The sequence below is a fragment of the Lactuca sativa genome, chromosome 3 (assembly GCF_002870075.4).
Source record: "Lactuca sativa cultivar Salinas chromosome 3, Lsat_Salinas_v11, whole genome shotgun sequence".
Classification (NCBI taxonomy): domain Eukaryota; kingdom Viridiplantae; phylum Streptophyta; class Magnoliopsida; order Asterales; family Asteraceae; genus Lactuca; species Lactuca sativa.
This window is the reverse complement of record NC_056625.2, coordinates 228,503,679-228,515,860: the sequence shown is the minus strand read 5'-3', so window position 1 is coordinate 228,515,860 and position 12,182 is coordinate 228,503,679.

Sequence of the window (12,182 nt, the reverse complement as noted above, 5' to 3'; positions counted from 1 at the left end):
CCATCCTTCAACCGCTTTGACTTTAGAGGGATCCACATGAATTCCATCTTGGCTAACTACATGACCTAGAAAGTTCACACTCCGGAGCCAGAACTCACACTTGGAGAGTTTTGTGTATAGCTTCTCCGATCGCAGCGTTTCTAGGATTTGTCGGAGATGTTGGCCATGCTCATCTTCGCTTCGGGAATAGACGAGGATGTCGTCGATGAAAACAATGACAAAGTTGTCGAGGAATGGTCGACAGATTCGGTTCATTAGATCCATAAATGCAGCAGGGGCATTTGTCAGACCGAAGGGCATTACGACAAATTCATAATGTCCGTAGCGAGTTCGGAAAGCGGTTTTTGGAACATCCTCTTCCCGGACTTTGAGTTGGTGGTATCCGGACCGTAGATCTATCTTAGAAAAATGACTAGCTCCTGGAACGAGGTCGATTCGAAATTCCACTTGTCTCTCCGGGGGTACTCCTGGAAGATCTTCAGGAAACACGTCTGGGAACTCACATGCTACGGGAATGTCTTGAACGTTAACCTCTTCCTTGGTCTTATCAACTATGTGAGCCAGGAACGCCAAGTTGTTCTTTCGTAGATGTTTTTGTGCCTTGATGCACGAGATGAGGCGAAGGTTCATGCTAGGTTTGTCTTCGTAAATTACTAGGGTTTCGTGATTTGGGAGGCGAAGACGAACGGCCTTCTCGTGACACATAGTTTCAGCATGGTGGGGGATTATCCAGTCCATGCCGATGATCACATCGAAACTCCTAATTGATACTGGCATTAGGTCCATTCGAAAGACGTGTTGATTAAGGGTTAGGGTGCATCCGATGTAGATTTCCCTAGTGGATTCGGTTTTCCCATTGGCCATTTCCACCGTAAAGGTTTCATTTAGCTTTTGGGGCTGTTGTTTTAATAAATGTTTAAACTTATCGCTTACGAAACTTCGCTCCGCTCCGGTGTCAAATGAGATGCATGCATAAGTGTGGTTTAGGGGAAACGTACCGGTAACAACAGCGGGGTCCTGAATCGCCTCTCCCTGACCCATGGTCAGCATCCTTCCTGTTCCTCCGTTTCCTGGATTGTTGTTGTTAGGGCAGTCTTGGCGGAAATGCCCAGTCCTTCCACACCCATAGCAGGTGTGGCTAGGCCCTGCATTGTTGCCGCCGGTGGTGACGTTGTTGTTGTTGCGATTGTTGTTGTGGTTGCTGTTTCCCTGTTGTTGGTTCTGGGGAGGGTAAGCCCTGCAGTACTTCGCCGTGTGTCCCCTTCGGTTGTAACTAGTGCACTGTAACTCCTTGCATTCTCCATGGTGATGGAAACCGCACTTGTTGCACTTGGGAAGATTACCGAAATAAGGTCTTGAAGCATTTGAAGCAGCTGAGGCTGGAGCATGTGGTGCGGCTGGAACCGGTGCGGTGACAGCGTTAACCGCCACTGGCTGCTGCTTTTTAGAGGTCTCGGGGCCCTGGCGCCCCTTCCTCTTATTGTTCTTCCCCTTCTTGCCATCACCTTCCTTCTTTCCTTCAGCCTCCGCTGGCTTCTCACCGTTTTTGTTGTTATGGTCATACAACTTCTTTGCCAATCTTTTTGCACTGTCATATGTTTCGGGGTTTGCAGCTATCACATTTCCTTGAATTGGTGATGTTATTCCCCAGATGAATCGCTCAATCTTCTTTCCTTCCGAGGTGATCATACCCGGGCACAACAGAGATAGTTCACTAAATCTCGATATGTAGGCATCGATATTCACATTCAGCACAGTGAGGTTCCACAGCTCTTGCTCCATTTTCTGAATCTCACCTCGTGGGCAGTATTCAGCCATCATCATTTCTTTCATCTCCGCCCATGGCATAGAGTTAGCTATAGGAAGTGTCATGGCTTCCACATGTCCGTTCCACCAGGTGAGCGCTTGATCGACAAAAGTGCAGGCCGCGAACTTCACTTTCGTCTGCTCAGGACAATCGCATATCTCGAATACCGACTCCACCTTCTCGATCCATCGCTTCAGAGTGATCACTCCTCTAGTGCCATTAAAAGTTCGTGGTTTGGCATTTGTAAAGTCCTTGTAGGTACATGTTTTAGTAGGTCCTTGATTCATCCCGTTGTTCGAACTCCCTGCCCCTTGCCCGTTGCCTCCTCCGTTATTCCCTTGGTGGAGTTGTGCCATAGCTGCGGTGACCGCAGCAGACACGGCTGCCTGGAATGCAGTGGAGTCAACTTCGGGTGGGGTTGGTCCAAGGTTTCCGCGAGTAGGTCGGCGAGGCATCTTTCTGTCATGAAACGGAAAGATGTTGAGTGTTTGGGGTTTTTGGAAGGTTGTGACCCTACTGACTAGGTGCAATGTACGTACTAAAACATTCTTACCATTCAACATACAATCATAAATTCTCAACACATAGCAATTTGTAATATCATAACAAAGCACGTAAAAGTTTACTAATATTATCCGCATTTGATATATGAAAAATTTGCTCGTAAGAGCATACATGAGTGACACTAGTTCGACAACATAACGGCTCTATGAGTAGTGTAGTCACTTAAACATAGAGTCGGGGGTACATAGCATAGTTCCTAACGACCTACTAAGATATGTCTATCCCTAACCACGAGGATCTGCGTCCTACGTATTGGCGGGGTCATATGCCGAAATGTTGCGCCAGTAACTGAGCCATCTCCGTCATGTATCCAATAACCTCATCCCTCTCATGCTCAGCTCGCACTGCCCGAGCCTCCATAGCATACAACTGTTGTCGTAGTGCGGCGATCTCAGCTTCGGGGGAACGGTTCTCCCTTGGAGGGTTCACTGGTGGAGCGGGGTGGTCTGGTTGCGCCTCGTTCTCACACGGCGGGATGTGGTCCTTGTCCTCGTCTTGGCCTTCCTCGACGTCGTCGTCGGTCTCTCCAAATTCGTAGTCGGTTTCTATGTATTCGTCAGGTCCGACGTCGTGTGCTTCCTCTGGATTCCCTTCTGGTTCATCTTCAAGCATCCCGTGAGCCACTAGAGCTTGATGGAACTGGATACCCAACTGATCTCCCTCCATGACGACTGGGGGAAAGTATAAACTATCGTCACTCCCACGTCTATGATATATACTAAATAGACGTTCTCTTTTTGGTGATAAAAGGGTATAGTTTTAGGTTCCCTAGCTATCCCGATCTCATCAGAACGTGTGTTAGTTATACTTTGGAGAGAATGTAGTTGATCAGGCTACATCCACTCCTTGGTACCACTAAGAACATTCCTGAATTAACCGAGATACTAGCATTATCTTGTTTGGTTCGGCGTTGTGTTCCTTGTTCCTAATGCAAGCAAAGATGTTTTGTTGTTGTATTTTTACTTGTTTTGTTCAGAGTTATGTTAGTCCCTTTTTGGTTTATAGTTGCATATCAATGTATGGTTCGATATGCTAGTTCACTATAAACAGAGCTCTGATACCAACCTGTCACACCCCCGAACCAGACGGCGGAAACGTCCGGGGGCTGTCGTGACTCAATTGAATACCATCACAATGAATATACATGAAACATAACATCATACAATACCAAGCATTGGAATATTACAACTGGTAGCGTTTACATTCAGTACATAGTTTCAAAATATTACATTCCCAAAAGTAAATTGTTCGATATTAATTAAACAACAGCAAAACGTCATAGAGTACAATTCTTCCTTCACTTTATCTGTTACCTGAGAATACAAGTATTTTGAAAAACGTCAACATATGAAATGTTGGTGAGTTCATAAGTAATGTTTGAAATCCAATGTTTTGTATCGTTTTGAAAACCACCAGAAAATCCGATATTTTCTGAAAATTGTATAGTATAAAAGGTGTGAAGATCCGAAAGTATGCTTGTTTGTTTCTATAAATGTAAGAGTACGATTTGTAAAAACTCGGTATGTAATTCGTAGGTGTAATAATTGAAAATCCTAGGAAAACCCGACGTTTTCCCATTACTTTGCATTAAATAATTTTATGTTTTGTTATTTCGTTACGACAGGTGTATTCGTTGAGCTCCGGGGACGTTGGATTAATTGTGGATTGTGAATTGTTGTAAACGTACATGAATGAAAATGACCAGTTGACAACCGTACAAACGATTCCCTTAGGCGTCGCTCGCACTATTCACTTAACCCAACCACCCGGACTCATGTAGCCCCACGACCGAGGGGAAAAAGTGAGTGCGAAGCCCCAGGTAATTCCCTACGTCGTTCAAGGCTATAGTGAATGCGAAGGGCCCTTAGCCCAACTCGCATCGGTGAATTCTCGACTTTGCTAGCAGTACCGAAGGACCCTTGGGGACCAGTAGCACGTTGCCATTGAAAGTCCTTTTACGCTGTGTTGGATCATGTAAGACCCAACAACTCGTAAGGTTGATGTCTTCGGGCCTAAAGATCAGGTCATTGGGCTAGCTAGGCCCAACAAACAAGATTTTACACTTTTGGGCCCAAAGATGGTGTATCGACGTCTGTGCACTCTCACGTGTGTATTGAATTCCCAAATTTTCCGTGTACGAATCGAGTTGTCGTCATGTTAGTAGTTTCGGATTTGTTATTGATTCGAGACCGAATCAATTCGTTTGATAACGATTTTTGGTGTTGTTGTGTATTGTAATTCGTCGGTAGTCGCAGTGCCAATATTTGATCACAACGGATGTATTGAATTAACATTGAATTTTTTTTTTGTTTACAGCCCCTCTTTATTTTGTCAATTTACTTTTTCAACCCTTTGAATAAATTAATTTCCGGTTTAGTCCTTAAACCATTTTTCTTGGCATTCTAACACCAAAACTTATTGAAATTGATATTTTTCAGCACATTTTTAGTTGAAAACAGTTTTAGTCCCTCAAAATACAGTTTTCTCGGCTGTAACCTCTCTTTTTCGCAATTTTTACACTTTTGGCCCAAATTGGAATTTTTTTGCAACTTTGGTCCTTTTTAATTATGAAAAACATTTTTAACCTTTAAAAAGGACTTGGAACACTAGTAGTCCACTGTTTTACGGAAAAACACAGTTTCAGCCCCTCAAATTGGAAAATTTCGCATATTGGGCCCTATTGGGCCGAAAAGTTCATTTTTAGCCCATTAAGTTTAGAAATTTACATTTTAAACATTCTAAAGTGTATATTTCTGGAAAAAATTCCTTTATGAAACTGTTTTGACACTTCTTAACCTCCAGAATTTGTATTTTGACATTTTGGGCCCTTAAACTTCATATTCTTAGCATTTTAAGTCTAAAAATGTGATTTTTAGCCCAAGATGTTCATCTAAACCAACTTGGTTATTTTTGTAGTAATGACTTATGTATAATGATATGTTTTAGCACTTGTTTCATGCATCATAACACAAATCTCGATTTTTAGGTCCTTTTGACTAGTTTCAACACCAAAAACACACAAAAGTATGTAAATAAACATAGAAATCATACAAGGCATACACATAATGATAGATCTACACATCTGCTTGTATTCCCCCCAGAAAACTTATAAAAACCAAAAATAAGGGGGTATGAAGCTCACCTTAGGGTGTGGTTTCGGTTTTGGAGGAGAAATGGAAGAAAGTTTGGTGATTTTCGGCCCTAGCACCCCTTGATGAAGATCTCGGCCTTGGGGTGTTTCTAAGATACAAGATCATGATTTCTCATGAGTTAAGAAGAGATTTTTGATAGATCAAGGAACCTAGATCATAGAATTTAGTATAACCTTACCTTGGAGGGTGATTTTTGGTGAAAAATCTCCTTGGAATGCCTTTAAATCTCGAAAATTTTAGGAGAGGGAGGGAGGAATGCTCTTCAAGACTTAGAGAGGTTTGGAATGAATTTTTTTGGTGAGTGTAGGAGGGTGTTCGGCCGAGAATGAGAGAGGGGAAGAAGAAGAGAGGGTTGAGTTGACATACATAGATGTATGTTGGTCCATGCATGGAAGTATGGTGGACATAAATGAGGTGGCATGAAGAAGTCAACTCCTTTCTTCTTGGGATTGTCTTGGGCCGAATTTTGGAAAGAAAAAGAGAGTATTGGGCTTTAATGCCCCTAAGCCCAATATTAGAGTTAGGTTGGATGATTTTTGGCCCAAATAAAATATAATATGATGTTTACACTTTGTTGGGCTAGTTTGAGTTAATTATGATTCATAATATTTAATTTATTTCATTCTAGGCCCAATATGGCCCAAAATATTGAAATAAATAAACGTGGGTCCAATTAGAGCTATTTAAAGGTTCTAATCCCATGATAGTCAAATTGGAAGCTTATTAGCCCATTGAGTCCAATAAGGAAGTCCTAGTCCAAAATGGACCTAAACAAGAACTTCTAGGGTTTCCAATTGCTTATTGACTATTTGTAGCACTTGTATGGTGTATTTGATTGAAATTCTGTTGTCATAGAGTAAGCATCATACATGCTCTTTGAGTTTTTGATTCTACATTTTACTTGAGTGTAGTGATTACAAGACACAAAATTTCTAGTTATGACATCAACGTTATTGTAGCACCTGGTTCCTGGTACGTATTTAAATTCAACTAATTTTGTATTTTACTCTGGGACTCGGCGAGTTGGAGGCTCAACTCGTCGAGTAGACTCGACATTATGCGGGGGTTTTAGTGACCTACTCGACGAGTCGGGGGACCGACTCGACAAGTAGAAGCTGTCTGGATGAAACCCTAATATTTAGGGGTTGCACCCTATTTAAACAACTTATCTCGTCCCAAACCAGCCATCGTCCCTCTCACTTCCAGAAGACCCTAACTCGAAACCCTAGCCAATTATTGAGTGTTCTTGAGCTTTGTGGTGCCATTTTTGTGTGTTTGAAGTTTGACGAAGAGAAGGAAGCTTGAGAGATCAAGAGGAAGCAAGAAGATCTAGAGGTTTGGGCACATTTCCAGCTTATTTGAGGTATAAAGCTGAAACCTTGACCATCTAACTCTTATATCTCTAGTTAGGGCTCATTTCTACCGCTTTCCTAAGCTTAGTAAGGCCATATTCGGGGTTGGGTGTGTATCATGGAGTTACACTTCAGATCTGGAACCATTGAGGGTTCCTATGGCATAAAGGTGCCAACTTTATGGCCATGGGAAGCCCATGCATTTTATAAACCTCTTTTCTTGGCTTTTTGAGCCAAATACCCCATGCATGGACACCAATTTTGTGACTTTACGTACAATATGGACCCTAGGAGGTTAGATCTATGGTTTAGATGCTTTGAGACCAGCTGAAATCGACTGTATAGTTTTGGTCAAAGAGGGTCTTGGCGAGTCGTTCATGGGACTCAACGAGTCGGGTTGTATTTTCCCATCAAATCCTTTTGTTGATGGACCAGATGCTAAGATAGAAGAACACTAAGTTTTCTAGGCTTATTAGGGACCTGGAAATCATGGAACTCGGCGAGTGTATGAATGCACTTGGCGAGTTCAAGGCAATGTCCCAGCCCCATGAAGACGGACTCGGCGAGTTCAAGGAGAACTCGACGAGTCATAGACTAGACACCCTCATTTGGATGAAGATGAACTCGACGAGTTCAAGGATGAACTCGACTATTTCAAGGATGAACTCGGCGAGTCGGTTGAAGAATGTCCCGATGCTTTGGTTGAAGGGGAACTCGTCGAGCTCTCGCTAGACTCGGAAAGTAGATTTGAGGGTAGCATTTTGTGGAAGAGGGGGCTCGACGGGTTGGGGGACCAACTCGGCGAGTCGAGTCAATCGGATGTTGACTTTGACCAAAGTTGACTTTGACTAGGGTTTGACCTTGACTTTGACCTGGACTTGAGTTGACCCTTGTAAGGGGGTTATAAGTATGAGATAGTAATCAAGAAATGTTGTTGCGTAGGGATTGAGGAGTTGAGATGAGTTGATTTCCATATCGAGGACAGTGCGGACACTACACGACATCAATGTGAGTTACCTTCTAGTATTTGACATCCCCAAGTTCACGGCCCGAAAAGACCGGTTTGTTTATGCTTTATTTTAAAATCAGAGTAATCGTTTAAAGAAAACGGTTGCGGGATTTGTTCCCAAAACAAGATATGATAAAAACTTATCAAAACATTTCTCAAAGAGAATGTATTTTCATTAAATAATAAAACCTCGGGATGTCATGTTCCGATACAGACACATAAGCATAAACAGAACATACATTCATTTACTCTAGTGATTTACATCTCCTTTAATCTCTCAGTGCAAAGCAGCTTCGTATCGATACCTGTGATACAATTAAACTGAGTGGGTCAGGCTTGGGAGCCTGGTGAGCATATAGGGTTTTCAACCCACAATAATATAATTATTATATTTAATCATCAAACAATCAACCCAATTACCCATCCCCGTTATCTTCTTTATTTCTTAAGGTTTTACCCTAAGAATCACCTATCCTTCATTCATTCATTCCTAAAGATTGACTTTAAGGAATAGACACAAATTCCACTGTTACTTAAGGCGCATCTACTAACTTTATCATTTAAGCGCCTCTGCCAGGATTACGACATTCACTATTAGGCGCATCTGCCAACATTATCCTTTAAGCGCATCTGCCAGGATTACGACATTCATTATTTGGCGCATCTTCCGACCTTATCCTATAAGCGCATCTGCCAGGATTACGACATTCACTATTTGGCGCATCTGCCGACCTTATCCTATAAGCGCATCTGCCAGGATTATCCTATAAGCGCATATGCTAGTATTATGACATTCTCGATTTGGCGCATCTGCCGACATTATCCTATAAGCGCATTTGCCAGGATTATCCTATAAGCGCATCTGCTAGTATTATGAAAATCTCTATTTGGCGCATCTGCCGACATTATCCTATAAAACCATCTTCCAGGATTATCCTATAAGCGCATCTGCTAGTATTATGACATTCTCTAATTGGTGCATCTACCAATACTATTCTTAAGCGCATCTGCTAGTATTATGACATCTCTATTTGGCGCATCTGCCGGCATTATCCTATAAGCGCATCTGCCAGGATTATCCTATAAGCGCATCTGCTAGTATTATGAAAATCTCTATTTGGCGCATCTGCCAGGATTATCCTATAAGCGCATCTGCTAGTATTATGAAAATCTCTATTTGGCGCATCTGCCGACATTATCCTATAAGCGCATCTGCCAGGATTACGACATTCACTACTTGGTGCATCTACCGATATTATTCTTAAGCGCATCTGCTAGTTTTATGACATTCTCTAATTGGTGCATCTGCCAATGTCATTCTTAATCATCTTTCATACCTCCTCATTTTATCAGATACCAACTATCTCATCTACCCATGTTCTACCCAACATATTTGTAGATATAAAATACATATACAGTTTAACTCATTTAAAAACTATATAAAACGTCCATTCCACACTCACCCAAACATATACTTAATACATTAAAACAATACTTGTATTATACTCGTGTTTATAAAAAGGACTATACACCCACACATATAAACAACTTTATATTATACACATAGCACGTATTTCATAGCAAATACTTAATATTTATGTGTTAGAAGAAAGTAACCACACATTCACTTGATTAGACGATGCTCGGACAACACTACGGCTCTTCAAGTAGATATTCTTCGGTGAAATCGGGATATCTTCACACACCGGGTTTCTCGCGGACAGAGCTTCATCTCGGAAACTCTCTTCTCGGGATCTTCGGGCTTCGGGATTCGCTTCGGGTCTCGGGATGATACCGGGGCTTCGGGGCTACTTCTTTGCACGTAAAACGATGTAATATGGGTGAGAGATGAGAGAATGAGCAACCAAACTCGGCTGGCCCTTCAAATCTATTTATAGGGAAAAATTTGCCCTTTCCACATCGTGACACCTTTTTCCACGCCGTGGGCTTGGTCGTCACTGCATGCGTCATCACAAGTTGCATCTGGGGGGACTCCCGGAGGTGTCAGAAGACTGGCCACGTCGTGGCACTGCTTGCCATGTCGTGGTATCTGACAGTTTTGGGGTTTCGCGCCCCGAACTTCAAAAATTCATAACTTTCTTATACGAACTCCGTTTTCGACGTTCTATATATTGACGCGTAGGTAAAAACAAGATCTACAAATTTCATTTAGACGTTTTAGGCTAATTTTGAATTTATTTTTAATATATTAATAATATACAATTTTTAGTAGGCTGGGACAGGAAAATTCCGTTCGAAATTCATAACTCCTTCATCTGAACTCCGTTTTCGTCTGTCTTTTTATCATTGGACTAATATTGATGAGATCTTCAATTATCATTTAGAAAGTTTTGGCTAAATATCACTCGAACTCAATCTCAAGTTTTGGACTGCATACTGCTAATGCTGAAACTTCGAAAAATCATAACTTCCTCATACGAAGTCAGATTTAGACGTTCTTTTTGTGCACGCTCTCGGTTTAACGTATTATACGACTTTCATTTAGATTTATAAGGCCAAATATCGCTCTAACGTAAATTCACTATTTACGTCGCGCTGTGTCGTGCCGGTTCTGTCGCGAAACTTCGATAAGTCATAACTTCTTCGCTATAACTCAGATTTCGGCGTTCTTTATATGCATGGAAACCTTGTGACATATTCTACAACTTAGTTAAGATTAATCCTTCTAAATAATCTTCCATCAAAAAGTCATTTTTGATGCTTATCGTCTCTAAATTGACTAGCCCGGATCTACGGGCGTTACACAGTAGAAGTGGGTCTAAGGCACCAAGGCCGGCCAACTAGTAAGAGTTATAGTTGAGATGATTGTCTTTGTGATAATTGTCTGGTATGTGATATTTGTTATGATTACGTGCTAGTATGCTATGATGTTATGTGATATATGATAGGAGGGGTAGGATAGACCCCAGTACCGGTCGAAAGGACCGAAGGGGTAGTTAGTGCTCAGTTATGTTAATACATATTATGCTATGTGCTATGATATTATGTGGTAGTAGAGGGTGAAATAGTCCCCGGAGAACGGTCGAGAGGACTGAAGGGGTAGGCCAACACCCAAATATGCTAGGCAAAGTTACCGGTCGAGAGGAATGAAGGGGTAGGCTAGCACCCAGGTATGCTAAGCAAGGTTACCGGTCGAGAGGAACGAAGGGGTAGGCCAGACATGCAGATATGCTTGGTAGTATGTGTTATCTATGGTATGTGGTATGATGGGGGGAACTCACTAAGCTTCATGCTTACAATTTTCAGTTTTGTTTCAGGTACCTCTTTAGCGAAGGGAAAGGAGCTGGCGCGGTAGCGACACATCACACGCGCACCAGATTCCGCACTATGTGATCCATGGGATTATACTCTGAATTTCATTACTATTTGATGTTATATTTTGGGACATGTTATGGTGGTTTTTATGGATTGATATGAAATGAATACTGTTTTTGAAAAACGATTTTATAAGTTATTTAATTAAAAATGAAATTTTTGGCCTTGAAAATTGGGATGTTATAAGTTGGTATCAGAACCTTGGTTTGAGGGATTTGGACACACCTTCGGGGGTGTCTGGACTAAAACCGAAGTATAAATGTAGGGAAAACATTTAGTCAGAGAATCTTAGTCCCTTTGTGTTTTCCTTAGACGTGACACTATATCGGCATGCATGTATGTACTTATACTTTTCATAAAATAACGTTTTTATTTTTAAAAGTATAAATGTAGGGAAAACATTTAGTCAAAGAATCTTAGTCCCTTTGTGTTTATAGTTTGTATATCTTATATGGTTTGATATACTATGTTCACTATAAAACAATGCTATGATACCAATCTGTCACACCCCCGAACCAAGGATGGCGGAAACGTCCGAGGATGGAGGACTTCATGTATAGTATCACAACAACGAGTATAATAGTGCTCAAAGTAAATACAACCATTATAAATATAATCGAGAAATTTACATGATTTCACAAGTTACATGTTTCAAAATCGATTACAAAATAATGACAAAATGTTTTGATCAACGCCGAAGCGTTCCATCCTCAAAAGCTGGTAGTCACCGATTTCTATGGACTACCTGAGAAAAAAAGTAAATTTTGAAAGAGTGTCAATAATTAAGTTGGTGAGTTCATAAGCTTTTGGATGTAGAGTTTGAAAACCTTTGTTTGCAAATGTAATGTATACTCAAGAAAAATCCAATATTTTCCTTATGAAATGTTATGTAGTCTTAAATCCCAAGACTGAATGTATGTATGTGTTTCGTACTATGTAACGATGTATGCACTTTTAAATAG